Raw genomic sequence first — 5,269 nt, forward strand, 5'->3', positions numbered from 1 at the left:
CCTCTATCTGCTCCTTCATCTCTGGTGTATTAGTTATTTATTGCTGTGTAACAACAGTGTTACCACAAATTTGACAGCTTAAAACAACCACTCTTGGTATCTTACAGGTTCTGGGAGTCAGGAGTCTGGGGTTGGTTTAGCTGGATCCTCTGCAAGACAACAATCAAGATGCTGACCAGGGCTAGGTTCTCATCTGAAAGTTTGACTGGGGGAAGGACTGCTTCTAAGCTTACATAGCTCTTGGCAACCTTCAGTTCCTTGGGGAGCATTAGAGTGAGGGCTTCCATTTTTTGCTAGTTGTTTTTATCTGGTTATTAGCCAGAGGCTTCCTCTAGTTCCTTCCCACATATACCTCCCCAACATGGCCGCTTGCTTCTTCAAAGCCAGCAAGAGAATTTCTCAGACAGATGTTACAATCTTATGTAATGTAATCACAGGAGTGACAGCCTATCACCTTTTCTGTATTCTATTGGTTAGAGGCAAGTCACAGATTCTTCCCATACTCAAGGGGAAGGAATTGCACAATGGCTGAACATCAGGAAGTGGGGATCATGGGAGCCAGTTTAAAATCTGTCTACCACACTTAGCATGGGCCTAAGATGGCTATCACACTTCAAGACACCCTGTCTGTTCCAGGCAGGCAGAAGGAGAAAGGGGAAATATGGCCCCAGGAGACTTCCTTTTACATCTTATTGGTCAGAACTGTGTTGCACAGCCACACCATCTCAAAGACAGGCCAGGACCTCTAGTATTTAGCTTCTCCATCTTCTACAATAGAGGTAGCCAGGGGAGTTGTTTAATGATAACTAACTGCAGGATCTACCACTTTCTCTACAAGGTGGCAAAGGAAGGCTCAATGGTTTGGATGAGGACCTATGGATTTTGACTAGGAAGGGAAAGATTGGTGTGATTGGGGTTTAGTGATTTCCCAAATGAAGGCTACAAGACCATAACCATAGTTATGAGATAATCATAGTTGTGATGGGATTTATTTTCCTACCTCTCAGGCAGATGTGGGCTGGGGAAATGGGGAGCATATAGATATACGTAGTGTGGTTCTAAAACAATAAGTTTCCGTAGCACATAAAGCAAGCAGCCTCTAATTTTCTACTCAAAGTTAGTAGTATAAATGGACATTTGTTTTGTGTATTTGTATTGTATCAGCCTTATTTTTTGCAAATCTAGCAGGAGCAGATTCTAGCCTTTTTTGATGGTCTGAAAACCTGAAAATTCTTGTAAAAACAGGTGTCACAAAAATAGAAAAGTTAAATATTTTCAAAATTATTTTATAATTAATTTTAATAATTAATTTTATAATTATTTATGTGAACTTTGTTCTCATATGCATGACCTTGACATTTCACTTTAAAACTAATTACTTGATCTTTGGGATGTATAGCTCTCAATTTAAATGGACAGCATTGAAAAAAAAAATCAACCCTCACTCTGCTTTATGCCAGAAAGCAATTAACTTAGCTGGAACTTTTCAGCAATGTGGTAAAAACACCTCAAGACAAAGTATCCTGGGAGATAAATGCTTGATTGTCATTAAAGAAAATAAAATTATCTTCTCATTGCGTGCTCCTTGGATGTGAAAATTGCTACACAAAGACTAGCCTTAACATTGCCTGCAATATTTTTTCTCTTCACTGCACAATTTGTTATTTCATGATGGAATCAAGTCACACTCTAGCCATATCAAGGTACTTTATGAAAAACTAGAATATTCTGTCAGTTTGAGAGATAAGTGGCAACACAAAAACCCTTGTAATTCAGTTCCCTGGCTTCTTTTTATTGACTTTCCAGAAAAAGCATACCAATTTTAAATGAAGCTCTTCAGTTTTTCACTCTATTGAAATATTTCTAGTTTATCCTTATGTGGGCCAGTAGACTGAAATATATTTACACGTTCTCTTTATCTAGCACCTTTCTTCTGAAACTCCAATGCTGATTAAAACCCTATCGCTAATGCTCTGGGCAGCATCCAGACAATGTTATCCTAGAGCACTAGATCTGTTAGATCTGGTAACAGCTTTCTCCCCTGTAGAAACAATGCAACACTTTCAAGTAAAGACTAAGACTGCCCACAATGAGAAGATAGGAGACTGTAAAATAAAACGAGAGGATGACTTGTTCACGATACCCTTTGGGGGATTTTAGTGTTGAAGGCAACAGGTGCACTTATTCATTTGGAGTTCACCTTTTGTATAAGAGATCTAATTGACAATAGATTTCAATTTCATACCTTGGTGGCTTTTCTCAACACCTAATTCTTGACATTAACAGATCAAAAGGATTCAGGGTACGCTGAGATGTGCTCTGATGTTACTGAACATCAGTGTTCAGTTGGACCCTGGTGGACTGTGTTTCTCTAGCTCCTATAGAAACTGTGTTGAAAGGGAATAAGAATCACATCTCAGGGACAAGATGAAATTTCAGGTAGTTTAGAAAACATTTTAGGACATGGCAGCACCTCTTGGGGAACTTTCTTCTCTGAAAGTGTTATGGGTACAGCCACCTCTGTCTTCGCAGCTCTTGTAGTGACTGACATTTTAGTAGGTTCCTCCCATCCTTCTCTTTTATATGAGCAATGACTTATTACAGTTCATGCTTTAACCAAGTACTGCCAGTTTAGTGGCTTAAAACAACACAAATTTATCATCTTACAGTTCTTTAGGTCAGAGATCTGACATGGATCTTATTGGGTTAAAAATCAAGTTGTTAGCAGGGCTGTGTATCACTCTGGAGGCTCTAGGGGTGAACCTGTTTCTTTGCCTTTCCCAACTTCAGAGCCTGCCCACATCCCTTGAATTGTGGGCCCCTCATCCCATTTTCAAAGCCAGCATCATTGGGTCAAGTCCTCCTCACATGGCATCACTCTGACTTCCTTTCACTGACATGGGCCCTTGTGATTACATTGAGCCCATCTGTGTAACTCACGATCATCTCCCCCATTTTAAAACCAGCTGGTCAGCAACCTTAATCCCCCTCTGCCATGTAAGGTAGGACTCACAGGTTCTGGGAATTAGGATGTGAACATCTTTCTGCCTACTATAGCTCTTAAATAGTATATGAAAACAGAAGTGCTTTTAGTTTTTTTTTTAAAGATTTATTTATCTAATGACCTGAGCAGAAGGCAGACGCTTAATGACTGAGCCACCCAGGCACCTCAAAAACAGAAATGCTTTTAATCAGCCAGTCACACTGAGGAGCAAAATCTCAGGGATGCACTGATGTCAACATAGCTTTGGCAGCCAGCCCCGCCCACATAGAGGGTTCAGAGTATGGATGTCAACCAACTGTCCTTCTCTCTTTTCACCCCTTTTGAATTAATATAGTAGAGAGTTCCCACCACACTTCCTCCCATGTGTTGTTAAGAATCCCTGTAAGTCCATGTGACCAAAGACTATGAGCTGTTAACCAAAATTCTAACTTTTCTTCCTTCGTCCTCAGAATACTTTTCCCAGCCTCTTTCTAAGTGGGGCATGGTCATGTGATTAGACTCTGCATTCCTTTATATTTTCTCTCTTCCCCCTCTTCTGGCTGGATGCAGTGTCCAGTGGCAAGCTGTAAGGCTTTAGAGTAAAGCAAGCTACTAGCTAGAAGGAGTCTGGTTCTCCAAATACCTACACGGAGAAGAAACCTCTGTTGGGGTACACTTGGGTGGCTCAGTCATTAAGCTTCTGCCTTTGGCTCAGGTCAAGATCCCAGGGTCCTGGGATCGAGCCCCGCATCGGGCTCCCTGCTCAGCAGGGAGTCTGCTTCTCCCTCTCCCACTCCCCCTGCTTGTGCTCTGTGTCTCTGTCAAATAAATAAATAAAATCTTAAAAAAAAAAAAAAAAAGACACCTCTGTTGGACTGTGAGGTGAGTAAGAAATTCTCGTTAGTATTTTAAACCATTAGGATTTTGTTGGTTGGTTATAATAGCTGACCTAACTTATTTAAATACAAATGAGTCTTGGTTCTCATAATAACTTGCCATCAAAGTCTCTCAGAATACCAAATTTATGTAAATATTACAAATCAATGAATACATTTTTATCCTTATGATTTTTACAGTTTATAAAAAATTAATCTTTAAAATATGTTATTCAAAATGCTTTGTTAGCATAATGTCTATAAACAGAAGACATGTTTGTTATGTAATTATGTTGTTACTTAGGACATTAATATAAGTTATTCATACTTCATTTAAATTTAAATACACAAATATTCTTTTTAAAGGAGTTTAACGTATTATATTGTAATGACATTCAGCCTCACTCCAGAATCCAGAATGTAGCTAATTTAGATCATTTCAGAGAAAATGATAACTGTTCTCTTGTTACAAAGAGCATAAATGATTTCTAATTTTTACCGACTAAAGTTAATCACTGATGTTAATAATACTTTATACATGGATAACACTTTGCTTCAGTATACTTAATGCCTATTGTTACAAATGCTCAAAACATTCCTGTGAGCCAGGCAGGAGATAATGTTTAGCGTGTATGTGTGTGTGTGTGTGTACGTGTGTGTGTGTGCATGCACACCCACGAGCACATGTGCATGTTTCTTGCTGTCCAATATCTATAAACAGATGAAAGGCAAGTCTTTTCAGGGCAGATGTTTTCTCATAAGCCTTGTGTAAACTCTGCACAGGAATTAGAATGAAACAAAGGCCTAACGATAGAGATTTTTCACACTGATGGGGCTGAAGTGAGAGACTAGCAGTAAGTACAAGTATCTGGGGGCAGCAGAGTCTAGGGCATGGCTACAAATGTCTTGTTGGGTTGGTACTAGAGTCTGAGGTGATCTTGGCCATGCCTTGCTTCTCAAGGTTGTTAAGGACTTCTCACATGTTTTCATTGATTCTGGGGGCTACCCAATATTCTAAAGCATGCTCTTTCCTTTAAGTTGGCTTGAGATGGTTCCTATTTTTGGCAACCAAAACCTTCACTGCCACAAAGTGTTTGAAATTATCATCTTTGGACTAAACATTTTGTTGAAAGGGAAGGCTGGTGCCAAAAGAAGGGGAATCTCTAGCATTAAAATCTGCTCAAGGAATCTAGTAGCAGAGATGCCTTTACGGGCGTCAGCCCCAGTTTTTTTTTTTTTTTTTTTTTAAAGATTTTATTTATTTATTTGACAGAGACCCAGCGAGAGAGGGAATACAAGCAGGGAGAGCGGGAGAGGGAGAAGCAGGCTTCCTGCTGAGCAGGGAGCCCGATGCAGGGCTCGATCCCAGGACCCCGGGATCATGACCTGAGCCGAAGGCAGACGCTTAATG

This window comes from Zalophus californianus, chromosome 12, assembly GCF_009762305.2.
Source record: "Zalophus californianus isolate mZalCal1 chromosome 12, mZalCal1.pri.v2, whole genome shotgun sequence".
NCBI lineage: Eukaryota > Metazoa > Chordata > Mammalia > Carnivora > Otariidae > Zalophus > Zalophus californianus.